This window comes from Canis aureus, chromosome 22 (genome assembly GCF_053574225.1).
Source record: "Canis aureus isolate CA01 chromosome 22, VMU_Caureus_v.1.0, whole genome shotgun sequence".
Taxonomy (NCBI): domain Eukaryota; kingdom Metazoa; phylum Chordata; class Mammalia; order Carnivora; family Canidae; genus Canis; species Canis aureus.
Window position 1 is genome coordinate 28,561,143 of NC_135632.1, and position 13,714 is coordinate 28,574,856.

A 13,714-nucleotide genomic window follows, 5' to 3' on the forward strand; every position below is an offset into this window, starting at 1 on the left:
AGTACACGTGAGTAACCGTAATTACACGTGACACCAATTACTCTATTACTTTGTATTAAATTATAATGGAAAATTCCACTAGAGAATTGAAGCCTAATTGCATCTTAATTTGCATAATTTTGCATATTAATTACATCTCAGATGAATAATAAATTTCAGCAGATTTTTAATTTATGCATAGACACAAAAACAAGTGGAGAAATAATTTAGAAAAAAAAATACCAGCAACTATTACTTAGGGCATTCAACTAATTTTGCTTAGTTTAGCAAAACAAAACTTGGTTTGTTTAATATAGCATCTTTAGGCTGATTGCTGTTTATTGCACAATATGTCAGTCTTGAAACATAGGTGCAGACATGGCTTTTCTTAATAAAAAAAGTGTTCAATTATAACATTTCAAGTTTGGGATTTTATATTTTGATAAAACTGTCGTGGGGATAACATCGTTTAGTTGGAAATACCTATAATTGTGATGTATTTTATTGAGGCTTAATTTCTGTTGCAGTTATTTTAAATGCAAGGTATCATGAAAAAGAGAACGTAAAGATATCTTGGTGAAGGAGATCACTAATAAAATATGCCAATGCTTTCTAATTTTGAGTCTATTATGAAGTCACCCAAGATTGTTTTAGTGATTTTGCATGAATGATTCAGAGTAAGAAATTCTATACAGAGAATCACAATTTAGAAGAATGGCTTTTAAAGATTACTACTATTTCCTAATTGTTTTCTTTGTTTTTCCTTGCCTGCATGGTAAACAATCATAATTCCTGACTGCTAGAGAGACCTTGGTTTTAAATTTAGTCCCCTTGCTTCTGATTTACTAAATAAACAGAAGGTTTATTTCTCTGAGATAATTCATGCATTTTAGTTACATAGCTATATCTAGGTTGACAGTCATTAGGAAACACCGATTTAGTGTTCCTCAAATGACAGTATGTAACGGAAAATTCATTTCATCCACGTCTTGCCTAAACCCAAGCCCTACTGCTTTATACCTGCTGCCACTGTTAGACGGGGAAACCCTTAGTTCTGCCTCCACTAAGTCTAATACTGTGATCATTTGCCAAATTATACAAAAGAAGAGGATGACAACGTCCTAATAAATCAGGAAACTGTCAAGATTAATAATCTCAGCCGTCATCTGTTTTCCTATAAAAGCCCTACTGGCATCAAATATTTTCCAGTTTGTTTTGCAGTTCTGTTGGTGCAGAAACTGGACTTGTGCCAGCCTGGTGCCATGTGAACTCCAAGAGGCCATTCTATATGTCTTTTATCACATTAATCTGGATTTCACAACTGTGCTGGTTCAAAAGGCTGTAAGCAAGAATTCTTTACAACATATGTTCCCCTTCTCCAGTTACCAGCCACTGTTGTTATTTGCTATTTAATACACAACACATTTGAGCTAGAGGTTTGGATTTGTCATTGTGTCCTTCTATTTCAGTATTTTCTGTTTGCATCCAAAAAAGTTTGCCTTGTTTGTGGTAAAAATAAAGACTCGTCGGTGCTTTCTCAATTACATGAATTTCTATCCTGTGCTTGACCCGGGTCTTGGGTTTCTGTTAACCAAGTCACCGTCCTGGGAGTACCTTCGATTATTTTAATGTTTAAAAGCTGAGATACTTTAGCTATCAAAAACAGAGCTGCATCGATGAGTGTATCTGTCCCTTTACTTTTTTGTTCCACCCCTTTGACCAGGTTCTTCTATTAAAGAGAGATTCGAGCTGGAGGAGTCCCTCAGAAGACCCAGTCCTTCCAACATTTAAACAATGGTTCCCTCTTGTGGCCATGATTGAGAACTGCGACTTGAGAAGGGGGGTAAAAATCTCTTAAAACCGATTACTATGACACATACAGTATTAATCTGCTTTGCAGATAATATTTAGGGTCCTTCTCAGGTCCCTCAGGCCTTTGTTACCTATTTTCAGACAGTTGCAAGTTTTGGAATTTTTTGAGAAAGAATGGCCAAGCAGTCTGATGCTTATTATAGGTAGCATGGGGGAGGGGGGATATCCCTCTTTTGGGGTATAATGTCTGCATTTGAGGGTAGTTTTGAAGCTGTTAATGTGGCTGTTGGAAAAAAAAGACAGTTTAGCCTTTCACTGAAAGCTCTGGAAATGGATTTAGAACTTCACTATTCACTATTCATTATCTCCTGAGGGAACGTTGCTAGTGTAGAATTAAATCTAGACTATGCTTGTTCTTTCAGGCATTTTATCCTCAAAGTTCATCTGAGGGAGGAAAAATCTGACACTTAACCAGTTGTTCAAAGACAGTCTTTCCAAGCACCTTTGATATATGCTCTCAAAGATTTATTTTGAGTCAAATTTCCCCAGGGGCCACCATCTTACACTCTCCAAATTACCGTGATAAAGAGCATTCTTCTGACACAGCAACTATAAACAGCCCACAAATGCTTTCTTTCGGTGCTAAGCTATGTTCAGAACAGCAACAGCCAAGAGATGTCCCTTAAGTAGATTTTTTTCCTTAAGATCATGTTTAATGTAAAAGTAAAGTGTTGTTAGCAACAGAGACAAGAAGCTGCTCTTATGGTCATATGACCATAAGTATCTACAAAGGATTGCAGCCATCCACACAAGATGGATGCAGTGTTTTTTTAGTATACTCCAAAATCTTGAGTAATAAAAATGCCATCTTTCAATTCTACTCTAAGGATCCTTTTTAAAGAATGAAAGCATTCGTATTTGTCAAGCCATTTTCAAGCCACGATCCCTCTCATTCACTACAGAATTTATTTGTATAGAAGTTTAACATGGGAAGTGAGTTTCAGGATGGAAATGTTCACTAGTTCTGGGTGTCCAGCAGAGGTTGATCAAAGGAGAGCTAAATGTCAAGAAGGGAAAGCACAGAGATCATTTAATGAGTAGTACCATGTCACTTGCCCTTTGATTCCAAGTGAATGCCTCCTTCCCTCCCTTCTCTCACCCACTTCAGGCTCCGCCACCAAGTTCAAAATCTCTTCCTTTTCCTGTTGAGGTAGCAAAGACAGCACAGGCCACCTCCACCTATTTTACTGACCATCCTCCATTTTGTGCAGAAGCACACAAGCAGCTCATTTTTAACTATCCACCCGCAATATGAGTCATATAAGCCGCTCACATAACACAGGAAGATTATATATTCAGGAAATAGGATTAGCATCAATTTAATTTTTAGCTGGAATTCCAAAATGGAAAAGAATGACTTTCTTCAAATAGTGACTTTTTTTTTTTTTTTTTTTTGTAAATTGTGTTTCCCATGGTGACTCTTGCTACCCTTTCCTGTCCTCACTGGGGAGGGAAGAGTCCCATTTACACCTCCTTTGTCATGCTCTCTTGGGTCTGATAAGAGTATCCCCTGGGAGTTGTGCCTACAATTCCTTTCAAGAGACTTTTCATGCTGTCTTTTTGCTTACTATAATAATATAAAATTAAACGAAATAATGACCACGAAAAGCTTGTCTTACAAATGCACAATTATTAGCTTTTGTGGACAGTGATTTTTAAATCACTATCAACTGTTTTTTTTATAGGATATGTACCTTCAAACTCAATCTCCCCCTGTTCTTGCTCTGTTTCTGTCTCTCTCTCTCTCTCTGAGATTAGCAGTGTAATTCATCAGCACAGCAGAAATACAAAATAAAAATCCATTTGGCTTTTCATCTTCCTTCTCTTAGAAGAACACAGAGGCCCTTGGAAGTTGCAAAACAAAAAAAGAACAGAGAGGGGAACTGCAACGCAGAGACTCCCAGATTTTAATTTTAAAGATCCAGTAAAAATTTCAAACACAGGGATCCCTGGGTAGCGCTGCGGTTTGGCGCCTGCCTTTGGCCCAGGGCGCGATCCTGGAGACCCGGGATTGAATCCCACCTCGGGCTCCTGGTGCATGGAGGGAGCCTGCTTCTCCCTCTACCTATGTCTCTGCTCTTCTCTCTCTCTCTCTGTGACTATCATAAATAAATAAAAATTTAAAAAAAAATTCAAACACAGTCAAGATTTGAGGATGACATAGGTTTTCCAGCTTTTGATTTTGCCAAAGAAGCTCTTTTTAAAAAATCTAAAAATAACCATATATGCTAACTATCATTTATAAAAGATAGCTTAACAACAAAGGAATATGTAGAACATAATCTCAAAATATAAAAGGATATCCTTTTCATTAACTATATTTAGCTTTAGAAAACAATCACTCTGCTTTCCTTATTTTTCTCCTTTATGCTTTCATCAATTAGAGGAGTTAAACTTCAATCTAGAGTAGCACCAGTCCACGGGCCAGCATCTGGGATTCACTAGCTTGCCTACTTTATTCTGGGATAGATCACCTCTTCTAGGAGATTTCCCCTTAATTTTTTTTCCCCTTAATTTGTTATCACAATGAACAACTCTGCCATTCATGCTTTCATGATGCAGTTTTATTTTATTTTCACCATTTTATTTTAAATTTGTTTTGTTACTTAACTCGTTTCCATCTTCTGATTGTAAACACCTTGAGGTCAGAAATTCCTGTAACTGAAGCATTTTCTAAGAAGCATTCCATAAATTTCAGTTGGCCAAATGAACCCAAAATCTCAAAGAAAATGATATGATTTTGCAAGAGTTGATTTTCCCTCCTAAAGACCAATAACTCCTGTAGGCATGTAGAAAAAAGATGAGAAATGTTAGAAGATGGGGGGAAAAAAACAAAACCAAAACAAAAAGAAATATTGGAAGGTGGAATTGATCACATCCACACAGATAACAATGAGAGGAAGTGTCCAAGAAGATGTAGATTTCCCAAATTGTTCTACTGTGTTCAATCCCAAATCACATAGGTACATACATCAAAAAATTCCCGTAACCTTGCTCTAACTGAGACCACAAACTAAGGTTTAGATATAGGGAGGAAATATGTACTTCTTACTGACTGGTCTTGCTCTTGGCCAAACACTTCCATTTTCAGATTCTCTTTGCTGAGCTCGATTCCTGACAGCTAGGATTCAGAGGCTATTGACTATCATGGGGTTGTGGTTCTTCAGAGTTAGAAAGCCATTAGGAGGTTACCTGTATCTACCTTCCTGAGGTATGGAAGAGGAAACTGAGACTCAGAAGGACAAAATAAACTGGTCTTCTGACTTCCCAGCCAGTGTTTTTTTCCACTCAAACTACTAGATTGACAGAAGGGAAAATCATGTGGCAACTTGTGCTTTTTAGAAGAGAATTTTAGAGGTAATCTAATTATTTTTATATTGCATTAAGAAAGAGAGAACGGAAGGAAGAGCAAGCCTCCAAAATCAGCAAGGTAAACTCTACAGAAAACCTGGTTTTCATCAGCTGGTCATAGCCTTGGGAGTCAGACCAGGGCCCCCGAGGAAAATCCAGGGCTGATCCATTCTTGGCAGAAAATGTTTTTTTGGGTAAGCCGCCCAATAGCCTTTTTTTCCTCCCATCTTCTAGATAAAAATGAGTGTTTAAAAACTGTGCTAAAATTTTCAAAAACACCTTAAAAAGATTCCATTACTTAAAGTGATTTGGATAATTGTGTTCAATGGTAGCCATTATTTAAAAATATAATTAGTTGCTGAACTCAGAGAAGGAGGGAAATTTCTGCAGGTGTTTCTCATTATTTGCTATGCATACAAAATATCTGCATAAATTACCATTATTATTCCAATGTATACTAAGAGACAATAAAGCATTAGCAAGCAAAGAAGAACGCTGTTGACCCACAGACTATGAGAGAGGCTGGATCCACAGTAATGGTGTGCTGGCCTTCAGAGCTATTGTTGCACATGTGCAACTGCATTCAGGATTGAAAGAAACAATTTTGCACCTGTAGCAATATTACATATGGAACGTAACTCCATCAGAAAGATATTGAAAATGGAGGGGGGGTAGGGAGAAATCACCACAAAACAATGTGCAAAGGAACAGTGTGTGCTCTAATTGTTTCAAAAGGTTTACACATGCTGTAGGTGGGTTTTTGGGATATTTCTTTGCGTTTATAGCCCCCACAGGATACACAGATGAGGTTTGGTTTGAAGCATGTGGTGCATTTTGCATATTTCTTTTACGATATTTCTAGTGTTTGAGAGCAATGTCATTATCAGCACAGTCCCATAGAACTTTCTGTGAAAGGTAGAAATGTTCCACATCTGCACTATCCAACACCAGTAGCCATCTTTGGCTATTAAATACTTAAAACATGGCCAGTGCAACTAAAAAACTGATTTTTAAAAATTCAGTACCTTTAAATTTAAATAACCACATGTCGTTAGTGACTGCTAAATTGGACAGCACAAGACAACTTAACTTCCCTGGGTTGTCTTTGTCAATGAAAATAATAACTAATATCTTTTGTGTACTTACTATGTACTAGGAACAAGGCTAAATATTATCTCATTTCATTACAACAAGTCTCTGAAGTCAGTACTATCAGAGTTGAAGAAACTCAAGTCCATAGAAATTGAATTACTTATCTTGAAGTCACCGGACTAGCAGGTATAGAATTTAGACAGTCTGACTCCAGATTTTTCCCTGTTGAACTCTTAGGGTGGTATCAAGAGACATGCTGTTGAATTCAGTCTACTATTCACAATGAAGCAACATCTGTAGGTATATATGAGTTCAAATGATGAATGGATAATATAGGAATGTGCCACATTGGAAATAAAGATTAACCAGTGATCAATCCAGTTCATAATACTGACAGGATGGAAGCCCAGAGGAGCTGAGTTCAAACACATGAGTTAGTGTTAGCAAGCTTAGAACCAAAGCCATCAAGATACATACATACATATATATATATACTGAGTGCCCCCAAACAGCGTATCACATAGTAAATACTCATAAAATGGTAAATCTGATATAGCAACTGAGAAGGAAGACACAGAAGAGAAGCTGGGGCCTACTTACTTGCTGACAAAGAACAAATGAAAAACACTAACTGGGAAATGAAGGTAACTTACTGACAGTAATCATAATTCTGGTTTTCAGGTATCATCCCTCCTTTGCATGAGTAATACTATACCAATCTGCCCCAGCCTCTTGTAGTTCAAGAATTCACAAACCTCCTCATGCTTAAGACTTGTCCAAGAAAGGAATAATGCTAAGACGTTGTTCAAGGGAATAAGGGAAACAGAAGTTGATTCAGCTTATTTTATCACTCTCATATTGCAATGACTGTTAACAAAACCTATGTGGAGTCTTACTACCATAGCCTTTGTGCTATTTATGTAACCTTTTTGGGGTTATTAACATCTGCATATCTTTTGACTAAATACGTAGACCCCTTTGGACCAGAGGGACCAGAACATAGAATAAAACTTTCATTTCTTAACCGTGTACACCAGGCATTTTTGCACATCTTAGGTAGGTAAAATTACTCCCATTGAACTTCAGAGAGGTTAAGTAACTTGCCCCAAATGACAGAACTAGTGAGTTAGAAATTCCAAATTTGAACTCAGATCTATTAAATTCTAAAAACTGGCACTCTCTTTACTACTCTGACCTGCTCCTCACCGCCATACAGTAAGGTCTATGATCCTGGCTTGAAATTCTAAAGATAATCTGTCTCATTTTTGATGTTCAATACAACCAGAGTTTAAAAGACACAAGCCAAACCCATCAGACTTGCATGATGACATGTCTCAAAATCCTGACTAATTCTGTTCCCTCCAACTAAATGAGACCACACACTCTATCCCTACCCCTGACTCGTGACCTCTTGAACAAAACTTTCTAAATTTCTAATTTTTCACAGTAATTTTACTGCTTGCCTGCCCCCCAAATTTCTCCTGGGAGCAGAGTTGATTATCCCACCCATTCTTCTGACTGTTGCACCTACTGCACAAGCAATATTATGATTATTTGTTTAGGTGCCCACATCTCTACTCAGCTACTCAAAGTTGTGTTCTATCACAGCCCTTTTATGTATCTTGTAACTGAGAAAGTGCCCGCACACAGTAGGTGCTTAAATATGTGTTGAATGGAACCAAACAGCAAGTTTACACAAACACTATCCAAGATATATGGTTTTTTTCTCATTGATGATGCTTCGAGTGAGCTAGCCATAACAATGATATCTCCATAATTGCATTTACATATTAATGATTTGCTTCAGAATCTGTTTCCCCACAGGACTGAGAGCTCTTTAAAGGGAGTGTCTCATTTCTGTCAGTATAGCTTATATGTTAAGAGCACAGATCTGGAGCCCCTCAGCCTACTGAGTCCCAAGTGCCCCGTTCCCGTCCTCCTTACCAGCTTATGATGAATTGTACCTGGATCCAAATTTATAAGGGCAACTGAGTGACGACATGGGGAGGTCAATGCCATTGAAAGAAAACAAGAGTCATGGCACACCACAAAGGGCCACAAAGGAAGCACCACATCCAGTCAGGAGGCAGAAGCAGGAAGGATGGGGGGAACCTAGATCAGAACTTTGATTTGGCTTTCTGTGCGAAAGGCAAGACAGAGCAGAATAAATAGTTTAGGACTGGCTAATCTGAATAATTCCAGTAGATTTGGGGCTCTAAGGGTGGTCTCCAGTTGCTTGAGCCCTGCCCTGGGATGATTCAGGGCAGTAGAAATATTGGTTATGTGTGTGAGATTTAGAGAAGTAGGTGGTTGGGAGGATAGACTTGGGACTGATTGGTTTGCATATGAAAGGTGTGCTCCAGGGATTATGTTTTGCTATCTATAAGAAGAGTTCGCTTCCCCAAGGAGGGCCAGTCTCTCCCTAGCCAGCAAGATAGAGAGATAGATTTTTTTTTAATAGGCTCCATGCCCAGCATGGAACCCATCTAGCCAGCAAGATTTTTTAGATGTTAAAACATCTAAGATGTAGGGAAAAAAAAATGCCAATGCAATGTGACTTTGACAACATGCTCACTCCGTCTCCCTTTCTCATCTGTAAAATGGGGATGATAATACAACAGAGTTGTAGCAAAAATTAAATGAAGTGTGTGACATATAGGATATGATATAAAAATCAACCATAATATTTGTCACATGCCTCCCACAAAGCAGGAGGTGCCCTGAAAGTCCTGAATGAATGAATGCGTGAATGAGCTCCCATGATTATGCACCTTCGTGTTAAGCAACCAACATTTTCAATTTCTTAGAAACAGAAAATGAATCTGTGGGCAAAATTGGCACGGAAGTGGAAAGATGAATCAAATCTAGAGGAAGAATAAGATTCCCAGCCACTAAAGGGTTGCTGCGGTTTTCCTATAGTGCTTCTGTTAGTCCATCTATCTCTGTCTCAATATTTAAGGCAGGCATTTGTCTTTCAGGTTTCTTTTGGCATCACCGCAGTCATCAAATGAAACATAATTTCCCCCATCCATAACCCAGTGAAGTTTAGTTGGACTTGGTACCACTACTCTCACTCCCAATTTTACAAAGAAAATTTGCATCTTCAGACATCAGCAGCATGAGACAACCTAAGAAATAAGTGTGCATTAAGCTTCTAAATAGACTTTTCCTTTATTATCTGTATATAGCATCTATCTAATGGAAAACGAAGCAACAGCATCCATCTCTTTCTACTGTCATTAAAATTCAGTGGAATCCAATGAACTCTCCCTGTTACAAGCAAAAGACCTGGTATCATTCTCTACTTCTAATGAACCTGGCATCTCAGATGCATAGACATTTAGAGTCAGAGAACTGGATAGTATTTAATCTACACCCTCGATTTCCAAAAAAGGAAATAGCTTCCAATGCCCCATCTGCCATTTCTTGTCAACAGTTCTAGAAAAAGGAATCATTTCTGTGTGTTTAGGACACCCAGAATAACATCTTGTTTTCTTTTAAATCATCATCATGGTCGATGAGTGCATACATTTTACTAGTATTAACACAAGAAACTCACTTCATTGAACAGTGAGGCTTGGAAATGTCCATCTAATGTACCCTTGATGCCAAAAGCAGAGCAGAAATAACCCATATTATAACATGAATGAGTAACTAATCCTCTTATGCATAGATGTCAATAGTTGTACTGGAAAGGACATTAGGTGGGGGCCTTGAGGGGGGGCCCCCAATTAGCTAATCTCTAGCTAAGAGACTTTGTGTAAATTATTTAAACACTTGAGTCTCTGTTTTCTTATCTGTAAAATGAGGATATTAAACCAGATGTTCAAGATCTAACACCCTGGTTTGATGAGAGAGATTACACTCAAACTTTATGGCACTAATTACGCAAGGGTCACTTCAGCAAGTCCAAATGTCAAGGCCAGTTCACACAGATCCAATAGAGTTCCGCAGACCACCTGATAACCATGTGTATCTATTGGCATATATATATGTACATATATATCCTTTATACATTTATCATCGTTTATAATCTTTTAAGGCTATTTCCTATAACAAGAAGTTCAATTTAAAAATAAGTAGAGTTATGGGTCTTTATACAGCATTCATTTCTACACACTTGAAATGAGAAATGTTCGCTATTTAATTAGTCAGGTTCATGATTTAGTCTGTAAACTCAAAGACCATATCTAGGTTTTACATAATATTGATTACATGATCTGGGCTCATTAAAGGATAATAATTTTAAAATCACTTTTAAGTGTTAGCTTTCTCTAGCTAATTTCCTTTCCATATGAATGCTTCGTATTTTAATGTACAACCTTTTCTCCTATTTATTTATTTATTTATTTATTTATTTATTTATTTATTTATTTATTTTTTGCTCTAGAAAACCAGTGAGAATTCATCTAGAATGATGGCAAAATTAATGGAAATTTAAATGAAAGTGTACTCTTATTGGAATTTCATTTTTGATGACATAATAATAGGCTTATATAGCACCTTTCATCTATGGACCTCTAAGTACTTTACAAACATTAGTTAATTCGCACAACAATCCTGTGAGGTTGGCAATTATAATCAGCCCCATTATGTAAATCAGGGAAGTGCAATACAGAAAGGTTAAGCTCCTCAGGCAATGTGAAAACCAGTGGCACAGCCAACTCCATACCACAAGCTTTCATGAGCTTAGCACTGCACACCCAGAAAGGCCTGTGGAAAGTCGCCCATTTCTGTAGGTTGTAAAAAAAAAGAACTCTTGTGAAAAGAAAACCAAAAGAGATGTCTAATTTTGTCACCTTTTCAGTGTTCTACACTGGATGTGAAACAACTAGAAAGGGACAGCAGGACAGAGTGGAACTTGACTTGAAATGTGAAGAGAACTGGTACTATTAAGGGAACTTCCCCACCAGTATGACTCTAGCCAGAAGTCTATGTGATACCCACTCATTCATATGGAGAAAAAAAAAAAAAAGTATTAACCCAAATACTAATGTGAATGTTGTTTATAGCAGCAGCAGTTCTTTATTGTTTATGGGCCTATGAGCACCCTATGACTCAGTGACTTCAAAATACATTTTTCTTGCTCACAGATCTATAGGTCAGCTGGGGGTTAGTGATACAGGTTGGGGTTGGCTTCAAGCTGCAGGTAGGGTCCAGGTCTGCTTCATGAGTGTCACCTCTCCTTCAGAGATAGATAGCTAGAGCATGTTTTTCTTATGACAGGTCTACTTTAAACTGTTATTGCATCATACTGACTGGTAACCCATCGGTGTATGCAAGCTACATGGTCACGCTCAAAGCCAAATTATGGTGAAATTCCTTCTGCCTTACATGAGGCCAGTCAACTTGCATGGTTAAACCCAGTATCAGCCAGGTAGAAAAGCTAATTATTCCCATTAAGGTGGTAAAGAAGTGTGAATGTTTTTGAATAGTCATAACCTACCATTGTAGTTATTCTTGTGCCCATTTTATAGACAAAAAAGGCTACCGCCAGAGAAAGCTTAGGAGTACCCATTTCTGTATTTCTCCTACCCTCTGCTCCCACTGCTGTCTCCCTTCAAGCACCAAGTATATTAAAGGCTGTTTCTCCTCCCTCAGATCATCCATTCAGAAGTGATATAGATCTACCTTCTCCTCTCCACTGGAGACTGATGATGATTTAAATTACAGGCCATGGACCTCTCTCCCCTGGTTATGGCTTAAGCAGGGACTAAATAGCCCTCTTTGATTCCATGCCTACAGTTTCTCATGGGACCAAGAAGCACTGAGCCCTCCTCTTTCCTTCATCACCAGTGCATTTAAGCCATTAAACCATCCTGCTGCATTTCAACAAATGATGCAGACAATTCACAGAAAGCACCCTTTAGCTTTTGGATATATGAATTAATCATTCCAGCTAACCAGATACAGAGTCCACCTAAGGCTTCTGACCTCCTCAAGATAAATATTAAATGTCTCAGACTTACTCTTTAGAAGCAATGCAAATAACCAACAGTCCCTGGGTCAAAGATCTGAGAAGTGATAAGTTCAAATAAATCCAATCATGAGGTCAGGCAAGAATCTTCTAACTGGTGTGAATATTGCACATTGCCCACATACAGTTTTCTCCTGCCAATACCAGCAGGGACACCAGGAAGTGTGAATGGGCTGGTTCAAATCCCCTACTTTTGTGGGCTGCTACATCTTTCAACCCCATTTACAGGATGAAAAAAAAAAATCATGAACACAAGAAAAGAGATTTGCGACTTTATTAGTGTATGTCTACTGGTTTAAGAGGAGCCTATAACATTTAATATCTGTAAAACTATGAAAGGGGCAGAAGCTGCAACATTCCAGTGTTTCCTTTTCGAATTCTGCTTTGTAGAACACAAGTATTCCCTGGCAGGACTACAGGAGCAGCTGCTGGAAAAAACAGAGAGGCAGAGGTACAGTGCCCTTGGCCTCCCCTTACTCTACTGGAGCAGCTGCATTTTTATCTGCTTTATCAATTGAACTCCATGTATGATTACATTTGAATAAAAGCATTCTGCTGCTTTAAAAAAACGGTTGGGAAACATGGGTTTTGATCATGTCTTCCTCTGCTGTAAGACCCATTTTTCTACACCCAAGAACAGTGTTTCCCTTGAACATGGCCTTAACATTTATTTATTGAATTTTTGGCTCTTTATGTATTATCAAAGAATGGGATTATCTTTGCCATGCTTTGGCCTTTTTTTTCCACAACGTGCCCCATTTTATTTTGATTGCTTTCATCTTTTTGTTCTCTTCTCCTTATGTTCAGCCTCAAAATTGCTATTTTACTCCTAGCCTAGGGACAGGCATGTTTGATACCATTTCAAATAAATAATCTAACTGGAGATTGGAGAGGAAAACAATGTGATCTCTCAGGTCTAGGAATGGTTGTGTTTCATTTAATTTATGCAAAGCCTTCTGTACCACACTCCCTATAGAGTTTCCTTTGGAAGCCTGACCACTACCTTTCAGGAGAGTGGAGTTTCCTGGAGCACACGGTAAGGATCAGCATAGCCCAAAGGGCTCTCTCCAATCACTTCCACTTCCCATCTCTTTTTTCTAAGTGTCATGTATGGATGAGCAGAGAGACCACAGATACACACAGGCTACTCCCTAAAAACCAGAGCTGCTTTGTATCTATTTATATGTGGACATGGTGGGATCCCCTGGACAGGCAGAGTGGCGCTTCACTGAGATTGCCATAGCCTTTGCTTTTAACACAATATTCCAAGCATCCCTTTTTCTTACCGTGGTGAGTACTACCTCACATTGTACCATCCCTCAATTTCTTGGCTCTCTGAATGGTGCCTTCACAGTTTCAGAAAAGGAAGAATCAAATTTAATCTTCGCTGATGTCAAGTAATTCCTTGTGTCTTCTTTCATACTATCCTTGGTGGCAAATTTC